Genomic DNA, 23,329 nt, shown 5'->3' on the forward strand with positions numbered 1-23,329 from the left:
TATTTACCAAAACCGTGTCAGGATCGATGATAAATGTTTTTGCAAATAATTTTTTTTCCACTGCCGATTTTATTATTAACGGAAAGACACTGTAAAAAAATTGCGCTACTTCGTATTGCACAATCGTACAGTCTTCGCAGAATCTATGACGTCCATCTTTCAATTCTTTTTTGCACCGCACTTGCGTAAATGCACTCGGCAGATGCTCGCACTTTAGTCGCGGTGAAACGCGATTTTGCAAACGACCTCCACACTGTCGATGCTTCTAATTTGCCGACTAACAACGTACCCTGCGACCTATCCTAAAGCTTTCACGGTATGATTTACGCATCACATCGTGCACTATAAAAAAGTCTAATTTTGCATTTTTTCTTCTTCGCGATATCAGGTATTACCTGGTAATAGTCATATAGGCAACTGTTCAAGGTACTTGCGTGATATTATGGTATTCGCGCAACGACAGTTCTACCTAAAAAAAGGGGGAAGAGATTCCTAATGTTTATCAGATTTGACGGATGCAATTTGGTAGAAATCCAAGCGTAACGATTGTGCTACTGACAAAAATATTGGTCTTAGCGGTCCTTTATAACTCTTATATATACTTTTTAAAAGTATTTTTTAACGAAATCTCACATGATACGTTTAATGATCTTTTATAATGATAGCAAACACACGCGCACAGTACAATTTTAAATAAGAGAACATTAATATAAATAGTAATATAATTATTAACTCTTTGTTGATACAGAGCTTACTTTATTAAATTTATGTGATTGGAATTTTAATCACGCGAATATATTTCGTTGATTGAGAAAAATTGTTCAGAATCTTTAGATAGTTCACACGTGTTCTATTTTACCGCGAGTGCACATTCAGTCATTTGACACATACCTGGTCGCGATAGGGGATCGTAGAATAAATGGATCGAGAGCTCGGGGATCGATTTTATATCCGTACATCCTCCTGCAGGATACGAGGAGAGAATCGCAGGAGGTCGGAGCGAGGCGCGGCATGCCGTGCATACCGTACATCGTGTCGACCCGGAGATTAATGGTGCTTTAATAACGTTAATTGAAGCCCTTAGAAGAATCGATACGACGCCGATCGGACCGGTATCGTTTCGAGATACCGATCGATCTTATGATAAATAGTCAGCGGCACTGCGGGCGACCGTTCCGACGCCTTCTTCGCCCTCGCCTTTTCTTTTATTCTTCCTATCCTAAGGATCTCTGTGCCTTCTTTTTTCCCCTTTCTACTTCTTTATCTTACTCTTGCTTGCCGCGCTTGTCCTCCTTCTGCCACGGAAACCATCTACGAGCGAAATACTTAATGTGACCAGAGATTTTCTAAAGCAGGGACAACTTTATGTGTGTTGGGGAAAGAGATAGATGTAAAGATAAATACAAGAATAACATTCAATTTAAAAAAATAATAAAATTATTCATATTTAATATTTGAATTTATTTATTTTAATAACAAAAGTTAAAAAGTGCATAGAATTTTTGGAAAAAAAAAAATTATTTACATCTTATCTTTTCTATATATTTCCAATTAACTTTCTCGAATACGTAAGTATGACGTACGTACGTAACCGTTATACCATGGATCAAAGTACGAAATCGATACAAAATCACAGTGGGTATTATTTAAATGCATTAAATTTATTATTATAATTTGTATTTTTCATAAGGACCTTTTTACTAAAATCATTTTTTACTAAAAGCGAGATTGTTTAGCGGAATAATCACTTTAAAAATACACACCACAGGACTGTCTCGACGGGACGTCTGACAATAACGATGGTAGGTATTAGTCTCGCTCTATAATAGGTGCACTAAATCGCTTAGCCTTAAAAGTTTAGAATGAAAGCCGTGAGAAATTGACCAACCATAGGCGATAATTCGTCTTTTTTTTATTTGTGTGATTAAGGTTTACATGTATTATATACATCAAGACTTACGAGTAGAATTTACAGCGGATAGAACAACTAAAACCGAGAATAATCATGTTGTATAAAATAACTTTTTGAATTCCAGCACTGAAAAATCAAACTTGTCATGGAAAAAATTTTTATTTTTTCAAAATCCTAAAATACATACTCTTTATTTGAAGATTCCAAAACCCAATTTGTAATAAATATAAATTAGGGGATCATATTAGGAGATAAAACAATCATATCAGATATTCATACCAATCTATTAAAACTTGAAACTAGCTGGAGTGCAGGAAATGTTAACTTAAACATTTACGTTACAAAATCAATCAAATATGGTAAGAGTTTATATTATAAACTCTTTATTCAAACTAATAATATAACTTTAACTGAGATTTAAATTAAATAGTATTATAAGTTATTATATAATATTATTACGTTTATATAATATTATAAATGTATAAAAAGTATATATCGTTTTCTATATCATGTTTATTTTTATTTTTATTGAAAAATTTATTAATATAATTTTTATCTTATCTTTGTTAATATAATATTCTTAATATACTATAATTTATTATTTTATATAATACTTAAAAATAAATAATAAATAATAAAATATTCAATAATATATAATTTTAACATATAATTAGTAACTTTTAATTGGTGTGTAAAAATCACTCAAGGTAATACTCGTCTACGCTAAAAAAATAGTGTTGATTTTCGGAATAAATAAACTACTCAATGTCGAAATGTAGCGTTTCTAAAATCTCAGACATAATTTGTAGGGATAATTTATCTTTTTCATTTCTCTTTTCAAAGAAAGTATCAAAAAGAGGTTTTTTTAAAGAAATATTGACTTTCTAAATAAGAAAAATGGTATTTATTGGTATCGTTTGCAAAGAGAGACAAAGCAAGAAATTTCCTTTTAATGAAAAATTTTTCCCAGTTCTATAATAACTATTCTGATTAAAAAAAAATGTTGCCTGTTGATTTTGTTAATCAAACACAGTAATTTGATAATAGAATGATTGACAAAATAGAAAAGCGAATTTTTGAAAAAGTTCATAACAAGTCTTTTTTATTACAAGATTAGCGATCTAAACATGGGGCAGGTTTGCGAGACATTGGAGAAGTACATGCTTATTCAAAATAGAAGTTAGATGGTAGCGCGATTTCGATTGGCCAAGCCGGCGGCGCGAGCGACCATGACCCGGGTATAATAAAACGAGCAACAATAGACAATGGCGGTCCCATGCTCTACATACGCAAAGCACGGTAGGCACGCGCGAGCGGCGTAGGTAAGCGTAAGCAAGCGCACGCACGCACACACGAACGTGCCGCCGCGTCCGTACGTGCGTGCGTGAGTGCGTGTGGCGCTCACGCGACGCTCTCCGTCTCACTCGCGCGCCCCGACAATTCACTCTCGCCGACCGGCAAAAGTGTTGTCGCTAATTGTCGTGGTGCAACCGCGCATTGTCCGCGGATTAATCGTCATGAGAAACGTCAGAGCGTGCACTGCCATTGTTACACGACAGCAGCCGCTCGGGCGAGCGACCTGGTCGCGCGCGGGCCTCGTTGCAAGTGTTACGCGGCCTTTTACAATAATTCGGGGCGCGCGAAAGTAAGAGCGCGCGAGCGCGTTAGACGCGTTAGGATGAACGTATATAGCCGGGTAGGTGTCAAACAGGTAGGTGGACGAACGGATGAATAGATAACTCTACGCTCGCGCACGTGGGCAGGCGCGCGCACCTCCTCCCAACGTGCCCTCGTCTTCGCACGTGTGCCGCGCGGCGCGGCGCGGCGTCTAGAAATCGATTCTTACTGGAGCGCGATTAGGGAAACGACTCACTCGCGCGGTCCCGCTCGCGGGTAACAATCGCTTCCGGTGATGAAAGAGTTGTATCGTGCGCGCGACCGTTGAACGCGCGTCGAGTCTCGCATACGTAATCGGCGTGGGAGATGGACGGTGATGATGACTCAACCGGATCATTTTTATAAAAGAATATACGTCGCGCTTGTGATTGTAGGACAAACATAATTATCTGCCGGATCGTTCGGATGTGCCGGGCGATTCTATCGCGACTTAACCGCGCGCAGTCATCGATTTTCGTACGCCCGATCACGAGAGAGGTGCCGGGCCGGGCCTCGTGCCACCCACGCGAGATGCTTTTCACGCCTCTGACGCGACTAGTTTCCTTTGGCGGGGCACCGTGTCCGCGCGGCTGTTGGCCCTTCGGATATCTCCAACATGACAGATAACACAATGGCTCTAATACGCCGCGTCGTGAAAAGGGTAAAGAGGTGCCCGCGAGACGATGGCGCCGATGAATGGTGACTACGAGCGATACAGAGACCCTCTCCCTATCTTATCGGATCTCCCGCGCGAGTTGCGCTCGGCACAGCGAGGCAATGCCCGGACAGTGGTTCCCATTGTTCCATACGCACTCCCCCGCCGCATCGCCCCGCATCACTCGTGCAGGCAGTCCTCCTCTCTCTTGCTCTCTCTCTCTCTCTCTCTCTCTCCCTTTGCCCGACCTACGTTCCCCGACTCCGATCGGACGGATCTGAATCGCCCGATTGCGCTAGATAGGTACGCCCGTGTAGGCGATCGCGCTTATAGACCGCTATTAGATTACCGCGCGGAGAGAGATCAGTTACCCCCCCCCTTTTTTTTACCTTGCAAAGAATTTCAGGTATTCTGTGGAAACTTGGATCTTTGAAACGTTTAATTGAAGACTGAGTTGGGAAGTAATATGATATTACCCGAGGGAAATAGGTAGGTTGGCTGTTAAATTATATCTTCTCGTGATTTTGATCGAGGGTCAGTGGTATTCTATCATGTTCTATCATGCTAATGGATCCGATCATATTGCAATGTTGCGATGCGGCCCACGTTCGTCGAAAAGTCGAGCATTGCCACGCGGCGTCGATCGATCGAGAAAGAAAAAAAATTCGGTCATCGACACCCACGCCCTTTTAACCCGAGAATAGTCATTTGGAGCGTGTTTTACATCCCGGCGTCGGAATTATCAAGTGTCACAGCAAATTTTTTACTGATCCAAAATTCACATTTAGGATTTAATTTATATAATAAAAACGCATTATATTTCACACATTAGTAGTAGTCGAGTGAAAAAAATTATTCCGAGCTTACGCAAAAAAATGGGGTGACAATTTCCGGGTTGAAGTTATAGGAATTTTCGTTTTCTGTCGAGGGCTTCGAATATCATTTTTAATTAACCGATTAAAATGTAACTTTTACGAAGATTGGCACTCATCGCTCGCGCTCGCTAGCGGTATCTCCGGCCGGTACCAAAAGCGAGCGCAACGCCTTCGATCGAACGCATATAATGTAACGCCTCCTCATTCGTGCATCATCGGTGCTGAATGACTTAATAAAAAGAATCTCGATTACGCCAGACGAGATTCCATCCGCCGCGGGCGAACAAAGGGGCGACGGACCGGGCCTCCCACCGGCCGGCCGCGTTCGTTCAGCCGGGCCCGCGGCGCGGCGTGCACGACTGCCGCGAGAAAAGGCCTTTCCTGGACGGCTAATGCCACGGATTTATGTGGGTTAGGGCGTCGACTCTCCGACGTGCGCGCGCGCGCGCGACATGCAAGAAAATCTTACTAGCTCTTGCGCGCTCTAGGTGACTCATACGCATCTACCCACCTGATTCGGTGTATACGCGCCGCTCTCGCCCGCCTCGATCGCCGCGTCCGCTTGAACGGAAGAGCGCGAGTCGCGGTTTAGTGTGCGAGATGGTAATACGAGGAAGAAGAGACCCCGTGCACAATGAACGGGCGAGAGCGACGACAAGTTGGAGTCGGACGCGAAACACAATGCGGGCGTGGGTCCTTGCGTCGGCCAAACGAGGCGAATCCGGCGATCCTTCTTCTCTGCGCTGTGTGTAGGTACCCTTTCCTCCTCTCCTCTCCTCTCGCCCGATTTCACTCTCGGCTCGAGCTCCTCCACCACCTTCGGCGAGCGATGCGCCTCTGTCTTGTGAGATCTACACTTTTCCTTTCGTGTCCGGACGTGTCGTGGCGGCGGCGAACGGGGATACCGACTTGTGCAAGTGTTTTGACCTACCTGCCCCGGCGGAGACGCGCATCGCGCCCTCATTACCTCACGCGCGGAAAGCTCTTAGGGGGGAACCTTGAAACCGTTTTGCAGCCATCGAGATTGAGAGACCTGCCGCTCGCTCTCTCGTTGCTCGGCAGAGCGAGGCGAAAATGTGCGCCATTCTTCGCGAAGCAGCCGGGGTCATCGCGCCGGTTGCATTCGTTGCGCTTATCGAGGAGAATTAAGATCTCGCGATGAATGCCACCGCGGGATCCTCGCGCCGCTTAACGGTGTCACGAGTTAAAACTCTTAATTACTTTTCAACATGCAATTTCGATCGCAATTAGAGCAGGATAATGGCGATATACAATTTTACAATAGAATTCTGTACGTAACGCGGCGAGGGAAATGGTAACCGATTGTTACCAAGTAGTGCATCGAACGTTTCTAACGCTTATTACCGATGTTGTCCGCCTTACCTTAATCCGCCCTTATCGCATTCAGCTCTGCTGCACGCCGAGTGTTACAGCGTGTACATTCAAGAATGCAAGTATGTACGTACACGCCGTCTCGTGTGCCGTCCCGGCCGTGATTTACGATTAGGTAGTCTAGAAATCGACAGTACACGGCCAATAAGAAGAAAATGCTTTCAACAGGAGCCGACGAGCAGCACGACCTACGGACTAGGTGATACGCTCCCCTTTCCTGTCTCCCCGAGCGAGTACGAGACGTATGATCATTGCGATTACGCCAGACGCTCGTCCCAAATTCAGAGCGTTCGATTTTCGGCTTCGCCAAAGCGACGACGTCGCCGTCCCGTCGGTTCGACCACCCTTCTGCAGCCTCGATCGCTACTCCATATAGTATAATGATACGATTTTCTACTCCAAATTGCATCCGGCGGCGTTCTTCTTTCGGCATTCGTTAGAGACATCCGTAACATTATCCGCCCGCGATCTATACCCGGCCGCAATAAACCCCTGACGAGCCGAAGCTCAAATTGATTCGTCGGTGCCGCAAACACGGAGGTCGCCCCGCTTTTATCTTATCTGCCTCTTACCTGTCGAAGCGCCCGGGATTTTATAGCCCCGAGGAGGAAGCACCTGCCCGGCCGTGAGTGCAGCGGCGACCGGAGAAGAAATGATTACGGACCATTGTTGAGCGGTGTGTTTAGGATCGGTTTTTAGCGCTTGGAAGCGCACGTTCACGTATCGGGGTCGAGTCGGAACGATGTCGGTCGGCGCCTGTGTTCCGAAACACTTCGACGGTCCATTATGTCCGTTTCACCGCGAATCTCGTTCGTTCTGTGTGAACGTGCCGAAAAATTTATTACGAGCAAACAAAGCGAACGGACTCTATATTTTTGGCAGGTACAGCGACGAGCGACAAAAAATAGAGGAGACGCGCGGAATTTTCGTTTGCGAGGGTCAACATATTCCGCGAGAGAATGTTATTACCGACGGGAAATCCGATGAGGATAATACTCGTATTTCATAACGAAATTGGTTGGGTTGGCTGACCGAGTATGAACGGCGGTATGCGACAACTTGTCGCCCTGGTCACGCACAAACTATATTTGTCTCACGAGTATATCGCAACGTTCGGTCGTATGTAACGCGTAACCGAGCATAAAGAAGACTCAGCCGCAAGAGGGTGAAGACACTTCAGGGTCAGCCGTCCGCGCATCGATATGTAGCCCTCGTATAGCGCTCGTGTAAATTCATATCACACGTGAGTTACGCATAACTGTCCGTATCGCGGCGTGATTAAGATACCGTCGATATATGATCTCTGTTGAGTGTGATCCATCAAAATACGTATGATATTATACTCGTCTCTTACACGGAGAGAATTTTTTCATAAAAGTTATCCCGAAAATCCTGGTAGTCGTAAAACAACATAGTATTTCAAGTAATTTTATCTAATTTTGTTTTCTGACTGATTAATATGCCGTATGTACATATTTTACATTTTAATATTGTAATATATAAAAATATATTTTTTTAATTATTTATGGTAAAATATAGAGTTAAATTTCAATAATTTTAAAATATATGAACCTGCAGCTTATAATTCTTTATCGTTTTAAATGGAATAAATGGTAAGTAGCAATAAACATTATACCATATTTTGTATGAATTTTTACAATAGCATGATATTTTCAATCAGTTTAGTTGCTCATAATAATTTTACCAGTAAGCAGTATGATAAATTGATCGAATCCCTGTATATACTGTAATATAAATAGACAATATAGAGTCCTATAACTCGATTATTTAGAAAGAGAAAAATTGTTCGTGTCAAAAGGCCAAATATTATAATAGACAGCATTTTTCCTCGTGTTTATTACTTTACGAGTTTTCAAGACCAATATTTTTGTGAACTATATTATTACGTTAAGAAAAATGTCATAAAAATGTTAATAATCTCTAAAGAAGTTACATTGTTACAGGACACACTCTGTGTGCGTGTATCTGTAAATTATGAAGATGGAGAAAATATAGGTTTAAGAGATATCATCAGAATCAGCGATAATTATCTCATATTATTGATGGTGATCTTTATTACGTTCCGCGTATATTCCATCATAAATGCATATTGATTATTTATTGCGTATTATGTCTTTGTGCGTGTCGCAAAGGAGATGGAAAGCCTACTATTTTCTCTGTATTCGCGCAACGTCTTTTCGCTCACCTCTCGAGGGGAGGGGGAGCACAGGACCGCGGGAGGAAATCGTGGAGGCAGAGGCATTGTCATGCGCCTCGCCGGCGCATAGCACAAGCGAGTGCGATACGCGGGCTCGCGTCGCGTCTTAGAACCTATAGTTAGAAGTTAGAAGCCCACACGGTAGCGGACATTGTTATTCAAATCAGCCATTGTCTCCGGGTCCGACAGATGCTAATTTTTAAGTCCCGGGCTTATTACGCGCATGGGCGTTTCCAGTGCGTTCGGATGTAGAGCGACGTGCTCTCTCGGCCGGCCTGCGTCGCAGCCCCAATCCGTTCGCGTTAGAACGACGCCCTAAGTTTCTCCGCGTGCTTATCCGATCGATTATCGCACGATATCCCACTAGCCAGCATGATCTTAACCACAGAAACAAAGGAACCGTCTCACCTTCTATATGATGCGTTACATCACTTTCTCTCTGGGTAGGAATTCTCCAGCGACTAAGTATTATCTCGATACTCGACGTAGATCGCGTTTCGGTGTTCTTGTAGCACGCTAAGTGCGATTTGCAATTTTAACACGAAAACGCTAACATAAAATAATTGCCAGTTAGGGCTAATGGCTTGACGTAGAATGCCAGAAAATTATATGGTTCGAAACACAAATAAAACAGGGTAAATAGATTTTACACAGAGTGATTTGATGTATTTAGAGAATCTATGAGCGGGATCACTTTCAAATAAGATATTCCTCAAAAAGTCTCTCGCGTATAAATTATTTTTGTTGATCTACATAAATTAATAGAGTAGAACCGTGTAAAAATCAGACATATTTTGAAAATTCGCGATAAAATGTACGATCATCATCGACTTTATTGACATTTTTCTCCTCAATTTCGCGCAAATGCGTGCGTGTCAACTTTGCTCGTTTGCTTGGTTGCTCGTTCGCTCGCTCGCTCGTTCTCGCGCGCTGCGGGATATTTTCGAGGCGGGCGATAAAGACATAAACAAGGGACGTGCGACATCCTGCCCCGCGGGCGGGCATTGGCAAGGTATAAATCATCCGCGCGAGGGATTGCATTTCAATGCCCGGGGCTGGATAAGTAACGCGCGCGCGCGAGCGAGCAGGAGCGAGATCGCGAGCGCGACAACCGACCAGTGGTTTTATGCAACGCAAGCGCGATGTGGCGGCTATCGGAGGTGCGCATCCCTCGTTACAGATGCAGCGGGCGCGTATCCGGCAAGCCCGCGCTGGACGACACGCTGGCGACAAAGGGAATCGTCGTCGTTGTCGCCGCCCCAAGACTGACAGGCTCGTCTTCTTTTTCTTTCATTCCTCCCTCTTTTTTTTCATTCCGCTCTAATGTATGTCACCGGATTTCGTCGATCAATCGTCGTCTGCGTGCGGTTGCCTGCAATCGAGGCACGTTTGGTGAACGTTTGTATGCATCGCTACTCACAATTGCCAAGAATCGTCCGGCTCTTGTTTTCGGTCAATGGAAACATATTTTGTATTAAATGAAATGGTACGATGAAATATGATAGTAATTTTTATTGATTCATATTATTTTTGTGCAATCGCGCTGTTAAATTCTAAATTTTATTTGCCTATGAGATTTTTTTAAAGCGATTTTCGGCAGATAATCGAAAACATTACAAATTGAAATATTAATTTCCATTGAAATTGCGACAGTTACAATACTTCTCGAAACGTCAAGTTTCACAACTTTCATCGGCAGCAAGAAAAATATATTGGCGATCAACGGGCGTGGAACGGTCGGGAGATCCCGCCGATCTCGTTCGCGCTATACGTCGAGATCGGGAGAAGCGGCGCGGGGTCAATAAGCGGTACGCGCGCTCGTTCGATCCGCACGCGCAGAACGGCGCCGATAAATGCGACGATGCACGCTTCGCAGCCAATGGCATAAATCCTCCCGGTCCGCGCGGCACGTATATGCGTGCGGTGGCCGAGCCACGCACTGGGCGTGTCGCACGCAACACCCGGCACGTGGACAGTCGGATACGCATCGACAGGCTCTCCCGCGCACGAGTTGCACACGCTGCACGTTGTGTAAACGCGCTGACTGCACGAACGCGGTGCGTACATTTTGCGCGTGCAAAGAAGTTTATCGCCATGGAATTTTCATTACGCATGGGGCGTTCGATATCAGAGATATCCTCCTCTGTGTCACATGCCTCGCAGATCGCGCGATCGTGCTTGTCTACAATCCGAACGGATGCGGAAGACGCTGGCCGTTCGCGATTAACGCGGCTCTTCGTACGCCTCGCGCGTCTGATTTATTTTCAGCGAGTGAGCAACACGTTCATAAAGTTTTCCGCGGTGCAGATATAAATGTATTCTTGTCGATGTAACGTCAACCAAACGTGGCGAACGACTTATTGTTTCCTCTTTACTGAGGGGAAGCCTCGTCCTCCCTCTAAGTGTCCATCGCTCGTACGTATCTGGTTACGACTTTGGCGCATAGAGGCGCGTACGAAGGGTGCGTAATGCACCTTTCCGTACGACGGGACGTGACCAGACGCGGAGCGTCCTGTATCGATGAGGAGGAGGCACTGGACTCAGTCGGCTGAGTCAGTCTCTTAGAATGTACGGTGGCATTGTGCCTGACGTCGGCACGGGAATACGAAACGAGTTTGCGCGAAGAGAGAGAGAGAGACGGCCGCGTCTCTCGGAACGGTCGTCCGGCCGAAATCTCGAACGTATATTTTCGAAATCACCATCGATCACTTTAATCTCATCTCTTGACGTAACGGGCGAACTGGATCGATTTGTTGAAACAGGTGTTCTCGTGATTCGCGTCGGCCACTTTCCTCGAGGGCAAGCGTGGGCCGTTCTCCCTTTCGCCATCCGCGGGGCACTGCGGAATATAAAAGTGAATTAAGATTGCCTCGATCCTCGGAATCGTTGATCGTCTCTGCGCCAATTCGCACGCCGTCGTTCGTGGCACCGATCGCAGGACGTTTGTAATAGCGAAAGCGCCGCGGCCGCCGCCGCCGCCGCCGCCGCAATGCAGCGATCGATGGTCTTTCCGAGTTTTGCAAGTCGCATTCGCTGTCAACAGATGTACGAGGGTTTTTGTAACGCGATTTCAAAATACCAGAATTTTTTTTTCAAACGGCATCTGCAGATTTGCAATTATTAATAACGTACACTTGCGGATAATCTGCGGTTTATTATAAGTTTCATACTTTTTAATGCATTATCTTTACTGGAATCATGGGAAAAATTTAATTGCGTGATATATCTCTTGATAGCTTAACCTTAAAGATTAATACTCTGGAATAAACGACGCGATGTCACAAATTGGATATTCCACGATGGTGTATACATATATAATATATCCTTTTAATAATCGGCACATTATGTAAATGGGTTAAGGACTCGATCGCGCTAGGACGACAAGTGATGCCGAGTTCACGATAGCGGGTCTCGCACGTCGATCTTGGCACTCGTCGTGCGCCACTCCGACGTACGTTCGTTTTCGCAATCGGCATCTTGAACTTTCGCATCGGGGACGTTCGCTCGTCGCACAAATGAAAATGGATGAACGACGGCGCGACACGGCGGTCGTCTTGCGATACTATTACGTGATCGTTGCTCGCAAAAAGCGTGTCCCAACGGCGTAATCAACGCCGATTTCCAAGGTAGCGTTTGATCGAATCATTAACGTTGACTTGCGCGCGGATTGCTTAATAGCTGCGATAATCACAGGTGTTATGTTTTACAATCGATGGACTGGTCGTGGCGATCGGGTCTGGGATCTCCATCGTCGGTTTTGTCCACCCATGATCGCCGATCGATCGAACAGATGGTTGAAATGATGATGGTGGCCACGCCAAGTTTCCGAGCGTGTTCATCGAATCGGAAATTTGTATTACGATCGGGATGTGTGATCGTTCTCTTCGTTAGAACGAGATGAATTTCGCAATCGTGGGATTCCGATGATGAGCATATATTCAGGAACGTTTATGCAAAGTAATCCCAACAAATTGCAACAAATATGCAACGATATAAACGTCAGATATTTGTGACACGTTTATGACTGCGATTGTGACGTTAATAGCGAGCGTATACGTTATACTTTCAAGTTAGACGAATGATGATTATTAGGATAACTAGAAGGACAGAAGGGTCGCGTATTCTCGTGAAATGTTCGTGAGCAGTAACTTTCACGGATGATTAACGTTGCAAAAATATCGCGGAGTCATTTATTCATGTATAATATATATAATATTTGCGTTTCACGTTTTTGCATACTAAAATCTCAGGTTTCATGATCGTGATGGTAAAAAGAAGATTGATCGATATTTTTATCTTATTTCGAAATTCAACTATACTTTCTTATTTATATAATATTATAAGATGAGAATTTGATCTTTATCCGGAAAGTCACCTCATTCTTTTGCGATTACCCAAGATAATTTTTACATTAGTTAAGTGTCATTGTTATTAACTACATTACAGGTTACTCTTGTATTTTGTTAATATCTAAGGACATTCGTACTATATAAATATAAAGATATCAAAATAGCTTTTTAACGCATTTAGAAATTCATATCATTATTTCGAATTTATAATTAACTTTATATTTGATTAATATTTTATAATGTAAACGGTCCGCTGATGTGTTTTCTATCTAGCTAGTTTCAAAAGATTAGCACTATGAATATATAAATTATAACTCGTTCCTATTATACAAATATAGTCTTAGAATCTTCAAATAAAAGATAGATATAAATTTTGGATCAGCAAAAAAAATTTCCTGAAGTTTTTTTTTCGAGGCTGGGGTATAAGAATTACTCCAGATAATTTTTCTCGAGTTAAAAATATTTCTGAGAATTTGTACGCAAAAGCGCGACGACAGAGAATTCCGGTCGAGTCCACAAAAACAATGACTGCCAATTAAGAGAGCAAGGGAATTATAAATATGTAAAAATCTAACAATAATCGCACAGTTAAACAGGAAGATGAGGTCTACACCCGCAGAATGTTAATACATTCCGCGCGTACACGCTACCGAAATAAGAGATAGACAAGTAGGCGGATCCGACAGAGATATCCTTCTCTTTGCTCGAGCTTTTTTCGCGCCTTTACCTTCTGCTCTTCTCTCTGCTCGATGTCCAATGTTCCTTTTCCTTCTCGGCTCGTCCGGTTTAGGGTTCGTCACCCCCGTCGCGCTCGCATATATGAACTCGCACGTCGCACCACTCTAGCGCGGCGTAATGGAAATTCAAATTTATTCCCGTCGCCGTATGCGCGGGATGCTTCATTAGCACGATCTGTATGGGAATGCACGCCTTTAACTGCCTCAACGGCCCGCACGGCGATAATTTAATTATTACGTTAGATTTGCTAATTCGCCCTAAGGGAGACGGTGCAGCCCAGCGAAACCGCTTTTTCTTAGGGGGCGGTTTAAGCAACGAAGAGCGATCCTTTTTTGCCTTTTTCTTTCCCATTCCCTTTCTGCTTTCTTCTTTCTTCGCTTCGTGTCTCTCCGTCTTCTTTCATCTTCGCGTGTCCTGCCTTTTTCTTTTTTGATGGCATTCGCTCTCGCTCGAACGACTCGGGATCATTCCACGCCACCATCGGGTGTTTCGCGAGAAGCTTCGTCCCCTCTCGGTTACCCCGTTTTTATCATCTCGATCGAATGAACTATCGATTAACCGATTGATTGCTGCCGCTTCTTCCCGTCGACACGCCTTTTGCCTTATCCTTTTTTCTGTCGACCACCCTGATTTTCTGCTCGTGAGGTCGCGCGTGGTCATTAACGTGAAATTAAAGAACGATATTGCCCTGGAAGAGTGTGTGCCCTGGCTTCCGTTTCTCTCTCGGCAATTCCCGATATTAACTAAGTTTTTTTTTATTAAAATTTATTATATTATTTTTATTATTATATATGTAAAATGTACAGAACTTAGTACACAACGGATTTCTTACGTGAATTCCAATTGTGAATGATTGATTGGCAAAAAAATCGTTATTCATCATTTGATCAAAGCAAACAATAAATCATTTAATAATTGATTTTTTATACGTCACGTCCTAGTTTTTTTACATTTCTACAGGCAGCCTACATTAATTATTTTCTTTTATCACGTTTATATCATTGCTCTTCTCACTGTCATACAAATTTATTCGAGGCGCTTAACCTCGCTCTTTCGATCTGCTTATCGTCCGCAGCGCGCCGTTGACATTTGCATAATATACCGCCTGCTCCTTGGCGTGACTTGCAGTTATCATAAATTGCACTTATCTGCTCGTTAACGATAGGCATAGATTTAAATGACAAAATGTATCATGTGCGCGTTCTGTAAATCGCGCTCTGTGTTGACGCGAGCAAACTACCCGACAGCCAGAAAGGTAATCGTGCATCGCGCGAGTATACGTACATATCGTAATGCCTTCATAATATCCAGGCAAGCCCCGCGCGGTCTCGCTTGGAATATATATATCGTTATTTCATAATGGTCGCGGGTGGCGCGTCCATCGAATATCATCGAAGCGAATTACGAAAGAAATCGCTCGACCTCGTGTCGCGCGCGGGCGGCAAATATTTTGACCACTCGCGCCAGCCTCGGCGAATCGCGAGGGAAGGATAAATCTGATATATCAATATGCATCAGCAGAAGGGAGAAATGCGACTACGTCGACGCAACAAATTTGAAAAATTAAAGATGGTTATTCTAGGAACTATCTACTATCTTACGTGTTGTGAAACACAGATTTGTTATACGTATTATAATACGAGTATGACAAGTTCCCAATGCGGCGTACTTTTGATTTAAAAAAAAAAAAAGTGAAAATAAAGTTTGACGCACGCTTCGGCAATTTCGCGAGCTGCCGCCGCGCTCGCTGTGCTCGCGCGAGTGCGAGCCATCCTTCCTCTCCGCATCGCGCGGCGGACAATAGGTTTCCCGCGACACAGTTTGTAGTATCGAATCAAAAGCAAATTGCTGTGCGTACCGGCCGAGCGAGCGGGCCGCTCTCGCATGCGTGCGGCTTACAAATGTCTGTCGGCGGCTCCCAATTACGTAAGATTATAACATCCGTGACACACTCGTGCACGCGTGTGCGTAACGCCCGCCCTCCTTCCGTGACGGGCACTCGTCGCCCGTCATCCTCTGTCCGCGAGGCCGCCCTCCTCCTTCCCCCTTCCCCTGTCCCTCGCGCTGGCTCCATTCGTTTCGCAGACGGGATGCGTCTGCAACGGGGACCGGGCGAGGAGGGGGAGGACGGCAGGGAAGCGGGGATCGCGCTTTTTTTCGCAACTTTCGGACCTTTCCAGCGGTGCGGCTAATTGCCGCGAGCGACATCCGCGATCTCCGGGTTTGCACGCGGGTTCACGACCGCATCGCGTTGCGCTGTCACGATTCACACAGTCCCTCATTCACCGTGCATCCTCTTCATCCGTTCGCTCGCGCTAGTGGCGAATTCTCACATTTTAGTGCCTGACCTATAACGACGATGCGCGGCATCTCGTGCTTCTTGTAGTATAATAGTACTGTTTTCCAAGCTGTCATTATAATTTTAATTTGTTACGCGCGTTCGGACTTATACAATAAGATTAACGTGTTTTATTGTTTGCAAATTCCATACTCTTGCAAAATAGTATTCGTTTTGTCTTTAACTCATGATTTTCATCTCAAGAAGAGCGTGTTTCGCGCTTATTTTTTCACTGTTCAGCCCACAGATGCTTTCTGATTACGGAACGTAGAATTTTCCTTCCTGACGCTTTCGAAGACGTCTCGATCGATCCTCAGACTTGTCGCCTTGCCGTTGCACATTCCACGTAAAGTCGAGCAAAACTCTGGACAATTTACCGCGTCTTCTGTTCCGCTCCACTGGCGGAAGATCGACGGAATTGCAAATGCGCTGCGACAGCTGCTTTAAACCGTGCTAAAATCGGTCGAGAGCGTGACGTTCGAGGGCACCAGATGCGCGCCGCGTTCACGATCGCAAATTGCGGGAAGTATTCGAAACGCCATCACGGGCTGCTGTCGCAGTGCCAGCGATGATCGTTGCGGATTCTTCCCCTGCGTACTTTCACAATGGCTTCGACGCGCTCGCGAACGAGCACAATTATTCGCCGCGAACGGCCGGCCCGATCTCGCGTGTTCGCCATCGAATTAATTCGCCCGGTATCGCCGTCGCGTGTTCCGACGTAGCTAGGCTTCATGCTAGCTTCGTATAACTAGGGTATAATAAAGTACAACTTCGATTCTGATTTACGATTCTCCTTACTTCACCGGCCGTTTCGAATCCGCCTCATCGCCTTGAAATTATGCGCGCTCAAGACTCGCATTTACTTCGGCGTCATTTTGCAAGATTTCGCTTAGCTGTCCGATCCCTCGCGCGCTCGTAATTGGATCTGGGCTTAATACATTTATAATGCAAAGTTATTAACCTAAGTAACGTACGGTCATCCCAATTATCCCCGGTTGTGTGTTTTGCCGCTTAACGAGCGATCTTGGGAAACTGCGTTGATCTGGCGAAAGATGCGCTTACTCGAACGCGTTTTCCGACCTGCCGATAAATGGGCAGGTGGATCTTTACATTCGTATAAAAGGCGACAAAGTTCGCGGCTCGAATGAACGTGACGGAGGTGGTAGGAGCAAGGCAGGAAAGACAACGAAAGTAATTGAGGGACAGAGAAAGAGAAGTGGCTCATCGGTAAGCGACGAACGAAGAATATGATTTTGTTTTCATATTCCGAGGGTAGGCGAGACGAGGCGCATGGCAATGAACCTAAGCGGCCTTACGACCGGAAGCGAGGGAGGCACACGCGTATCCGGTGATGCGAGACGTCTCACAATCAGAGAGATACGATTCTTTTCAAGTGAACGTTGTCGTCGTGAAAAGGAAGAAAAAAAAAATAAAATACAGGTATCCCTTTGGTTACGACAGAGTTCCGAATTAATATTTATATAAAGAAAACATTATTTAAGCAAAATAATTATTTTATTATTAAAAACGATTGCAAACTTCTATTTAGAACACAACAAAACGAAATTATTTTAAAGATAATTCTTAACGTTTGCTATTATAAAATTAATATTCAATTTAAACATAAAGTAACTAAAATAAATGATTAAAAATATAATAATATAAATAATATAACTCTTAATATAATATTATAAAATTAATATTTAATTTGGATTACTAGTTAATGAGTGCTTAAACAGCTTTATAATTTATAACAGTTTATTCTTAATTTACACTATTCTGATTATAAGTTCAAAAATTCATAAGTTAAAGTATAATATTTATAAGTAGAGAAGATACCTGTACACGTTCGTCGTTCAAAAATAAAATTAATTATGCATGCGCTTCATTCTTTTCGCGTGAAATGAGTGGTCGAAATGCATACCGAAATGAGTTATTCATTTATCTATGCAATTCGTGACTCTCGTCAGAACGCAGATGCAGGTTATTTACGCAAATCAGCTAGTTTCTCTAATTTTCCTCGCTCTTCGTGGCTTAGGTCTATATCATTCACGGCACGTCATTTATCAAGCCTTCAAACTACGAACTTCACGAGAGTGGCGAATCGCCACTCTCTCGCACTTCGGAATCGCCGCCTATTACCCCGAGTAATCGCTCCAAAACGACTGACTCTTTACCGCGGTGCCGCGTTAAGGTACTGTCTCTCTCGGGAGAGACAATGTAGCACTATGGCATTAGCGCCGTTTATCTCCTCCATCAAGCGATATTCTTCGGACGAGCGGCCCGTTTGCTACCCGCGTCTCGCTCTGCGTCCCGACTTCGGACTCGAAAGTGCTCAAACCGATCAAAGTAAATCAGCCGTTCATTCGCGTCGCGTGTTATACCTACCTCGCCGGATAATCACTTTTCTTTCTCCCTGGTAAACTCCAAGACCCGGGACGATCGAAATAGAGATTTTGTTGCAGCGCGCGGAGCATATCCGCGCTGATCGTTCTCGCGTGAGCGGATGACTCCTACATTTTTTTCTCCCCCCCTCCCCTCCCCTTCCCCAATCTGTCTCTTCTTCATCGAGACGCTCTTCTGGAAGTTCCGCGAGAACCAGGTACCGCGCTATTGTCGATTTTCTTACGTAAGATGCAGCGCAAATACCATGGTTCTCGCAATTAGGGTTGCCAATAGGAGGAGACCGTTTCGATCGCGTGCCACGAAGAACGATGTAACACTCGTATTGCTACAGCAATTGCGCCCGGTGCGCTAAACGACCGGTGGACGCGTGTTGCAATTTCGCCGATACGCGTGCACGCGCCGCCTATGGTCGTCTTCTTTGTGTCTCCTGCGGGCGACGCGAGCGGCGATTAATACGCTATTTATTATCGAAAGTTCATCCAGCTTCTCCCTCTAAGTAGCCGTGCCCTGCCAAACGTGCGAATCGCACAGATGCGGATTTCGCGTTCGCTATCTCTCTGACATTTCTAACATCGCCGAGAGGTAATGACGATTACTTTAATTATCATAATCCGTCAGGAGGCAGCGGCTCCGTCCAACAAGGTAATTTTCACTCGCGAACTGAATGAAGACGAGATCGTGTGCTTTTTATTTCGGTGAAGGACGCAATTAACGCTTTCAATAAAGCTGCTTGCGATGGAGAAAAAAAATTACATTAAAAGAATTTACATTACAGAAAATCTCCTCGTACCTTTGACTTACATTAGCTCAGATAAAACCGTGAGATAAAGACGTATACTTTGATAAATTTAATTAATATTATTCCATCTCTCGCTGAGACACAAGTAGCCACCGAGATATGAAATACTGTCGTACTTTTCACGGCTTCCAGATTTCATTCTGGATTAAATTTGAACCACGTGAAACGACGGATTCGCAGATAACCATCTCTCGTTTCTTCTTCCGTTCAGCTACCACTCGTCAAGATGCGACGATGCGGGATTCGTTTCCTAGCTACCTGCCTTTTTAATCGCCTCGAACAATTTCCCTTCCGTGAGGACGGGACGTGAATTTCTTACAAAAACACGTTTAGGATACGCGCGATCGTTTATCACCGCTATCGACGCAGCTACCGTGCGTGCGTAAAAGCAAAAGGGTGCGGTGTGTTCAATTTGTACGAACCGATGATAAACCGCGTGGTAAACGCGCGTTACGGCAACACGATTTATACCCAAGGTTGGCGACAGACGAGAGAGAGAGAGAGAGAGAGAAAGAGAGAGATATCGTGAATCACCACGTTCACGGCCCGATATTCGAAATCGATTCACGGCCGTATACCCGGCCGGCAAATTCGAGCGATAGATCTCTCCCGCCTCTCCGAGCGCCGAGAGATATATGCGCCTCCCTTTAAGACGTGCTCCGCACGTCAGGCGAGCGCCGTCGTGCATTTACAACGGCGCGAATGGACAAACTGTTTCGGGCTACCGGCGATAAGACCGGGCGTGTTTTGCCGTGAGGACGCGCAGCCGTGCGGAATATATTTGTCGCTGATGCTGTTTTATTCCCATATACCCGGCATTTAATTCAATTCAATCGCTCCTGGCGATCGCGATCCCGTACGCCGCGCGTATTCGTAGTTTGACTACGGAGGCAGAGCATCGTTGACCTGGAACACCCCGTTCAGACTCCGTCAGGCTTATATATAGAGAGAGACTCATTACAGATGTATAGATTACAATTACGCAACCGTGTGTAGCGCAGCTTCCCACACTGCGGTTTGAAGCCTCTTAACGTACGTCTTAAGATAATGGACGCAGCAGAGAAAGAGAGAACGGTCGAACGTACAATATATTCAAATACGGTCTCGCTTATGCTCTTCACGCCACGGCAGTTCTCCAGGCCGAGCGCCGGCGTCGTCTCGACCGTAGGAAGCTCGTAAAGAAATAAAAAAAAAAAAAAGAAAAAAAGAAAGGAGGACTAGGACTCCGGGTAAGACCAGTGGCGGTCGTGTAACGACTCCACGCCTCGCCTCCCTTTTTCGTAGAGCCCTCTCCGTGGCCGGAGAGCGCACTCCCGTTCCACGGCATTGCATTCAGCGGAAATATTAAAATGCCCCGACGGCCGCCGCACATGACAATAAGTTGTTCGCGCTTTGGACGTGCTCTGGATACCGGGGCGCTCGCTTTTAAAGCACCATCCGCGTACGTGCAACCGTACAGCGTTGCCCCCCGCCTCTCCTCCCACGCCTTTCTCTCCGGACTGTCCTCTCTCGACTATATTTCGTCGGGGTGTCCCCCGGAGATTGAAATGCACGCGGTGCGCATCCTTTCCGGGAAAATTCAAATGAGTTCTCCCGGCCCCGCAGCGAGTCTCCACGTCTTCGCGTTCGAGCGGCGACGAGATTTGGAAATCCGCTCGGCTCGCGCTGCGGTAGATCGTGACGATGAATCTTAGTGGGATAGTCGTTGAACATCTGTAACCTTGGATTGCGCGCGAGCAAGGCGAAGGAATTGTTAATTATTATTCGCGTAAGAAAAGAGATTAAGGAAAGAAGAAATCTAATAAAACATTTAAACGATCAATGTCGCAGTTTATGCACAAAAGAGAGATATTCCCGTTTTATTATGTCATATTATATTCGTCTCATTGTCTTAGGACAATGGAAGTTGCAACGTCCGTTTCCTGAGTCACATACATTATGTGTATTTGCCATGTCTTACGTCGTATGTGTTGCTAGAGCCGGTACAAGTCAATGAAATGAGATAAATGTTAAAACGAAAGTTATTGTTCTTCACGGTTTCTCGTAAATACAATTTACGAGACTACGAAACCTATGAATTAAAACTAAACCCTTATTTACCATTTCACTGGAACTACATATTTTAAGCATTTTCCCTTTCTTTTTTAGAACTCTTTTTAGAAATCGAATTTTTTTTTCTACATCAAGAGCCTATTAATCTTTAACGATTTCCAGACGATCTTCAGTTGCAAGCCGACATTCGAACCGAACTGAAGTTTTTTAGCCTTGAACATTTTAACAAAATAAAAAATAGAGATTAGTTCTCGCAAAAAAAAGGGACAAAAAAAGTAAAAAGACGCAAAATTCTACCTCCTTCCCCTTCAGCTTTCTCTTTCACTTTGCTCGCCATAAAATTCACAAATGTGCTAATCGCTCGCTCGATTTGTCACCGCCAGCCGCGGCAAAGGTCATCCGCGACGACCCCCTTCGTTCCCACGGACGTTCACCGATCAGCAGCTCGTACTTCTCCCGACTGGTCATTAACGCGGTATGTTTCGAGCCGATCAAGCCGGCCATTTGCTCCCGACGTCGCTAGTTAAGTACACCATCGAGGTCTAAGATGCCGCGTTTAGAACGAGGACCCGGACAATCCTCGTCCTGGTCTAATAAAAACGGGAACGAGGCTATTCCGATGGCCTAATTAGCGGTTTGGGTAATGCATGAACGTGGGCCTAACCCGTTCTTAGTTTTTTCGATTGACTTTTAATCTCCGCTTTCGGTCGAATGTCTGAGCATCCGCTTGAGGATTCGTTTTTATTCGGGATTGAATACTTTGCTCTCGAAAGTTATTCGAACGCAAGTGTTTCGAATGTAGGAATATTCATTATTGGAACTCCTGATTTGTACAGACAGATTTCAGACAAAAAACTACAAAACTTTAAAAACAGTGATATATTTCTCACAAGTTCTTGTATACTTTTTTGCAGAAAGGAGAAACGATACGAAGAAATCAGATCGCTCTCGTTTACTGCCCGGGATTCTCGATCGTCCTCAACCCGCGAGTCCTTCCAACGTGAGAAACGAGCCTTTTCCCACTACTACGCCGAAGGAGAAGGCGGCAAAGAGATCGCACGGAATGCATGTGAAAAAGTGCAATCGCGGATTCTGCACCTTGCGTTTCGAGTTTCGAAACGGCATTCGATAGAAAAATCGACGTCGTGCGCTATCGCCTTTAGCCGTGAGCGAGCTCGTTAGCTGCCACGGGCTTGATAAATGTAACGTGAAATATAGAGCTTCGTATCTTGCATTTAAAATTTCTTAATGGTGATGGTGTATGTTCACAGCTTAGATTTTACAATTGACTCGCGTAGAACTTGTATAATCTAATTGTTAGCGATGTCATTTTTTAAGAGAATATTCTAATATAGATTGCAAAAAGTTTGTCTATTTTCAGAAAATTTTTTAGACAATTATTGTACATTTTTTTCTACGCTTTTATATATAATACACTCTTGTAAAAGTTAATAAACATCTACAAATTTTGATATAAGTAAATGTTTATTCGTTTTTGTGTTATCTAAATTTAACAACAAACACATTTTTCAAATCACAATTGAATCGACAAACATTTACTTTAGAAATTACTGAAGCTTCGATTTCGATTTTTGTACTTATATAAAAAAATACATCTCCGTTTTATGTTGGATACATAGTAAGTACATGCTAACTTCGTTTTTAAGAAATTGAGTCAGCCAGGTTTGAAAATATATTTGTTTTTAAATTAGATTACATGAAACTAATAAACATTTCGTTATATGAAAATTTATCATTTAATAAATATGTACAAGACGTATAAAAACATAAAAGAATACTTGTACAGTAGTTTTTTCATTTCTAAAAATAGGCCACTTTTTTTACATTAGAATGAATTTATCAGAATTGTGAATTCTCTTTTACTCGCAGATCAGTAAATAATTTTAATTTTGCATGTACTGTTGTTACTTTGGATAAA

At 44.2% G+C, this 23,329-nt stretch overlaps 1 protein-coding gene and 1 long non-coding RNA gene across 6 annotated transcripts in view; one reads left to right on the forward strand and one right to left on the reverse strand.

Annotated features, from left to right (window-relative positions):
* Positions 1-23,329, reverse strand: part of LOC105840452 (knirps-related protein) — a 180,530-nt gene that overhangs the window by 37,109 nt on the left and 120,092 nt on the right. The window lies entirely within an intron of this gene.
* The window catches only part of LOC105840444, a 105,626-nt gene that overhangs the window by 19,731 nt on the left and 62,566 nt on the right, over positions 1-23,329 (forward strand). The gene's annotated exons all lie outside the window — the stretch shown is intronic.

The sequence above is a fragment of the Monomorium pharaonis genome, chromosome 3 (assembly GCF_013373865.1).
Source record: "Monomorium pharaonis isolate MP-MQ-018 chromosome 3, ASM1337386v2, whole genome shotgun sequence".
NCBI classification, from domain to species: Eukaryota; Metazoa; Arthropoda; class Insecta; order Hymenoptera; family Formicidae; genus Monomorium; species Monomorium pharaonis.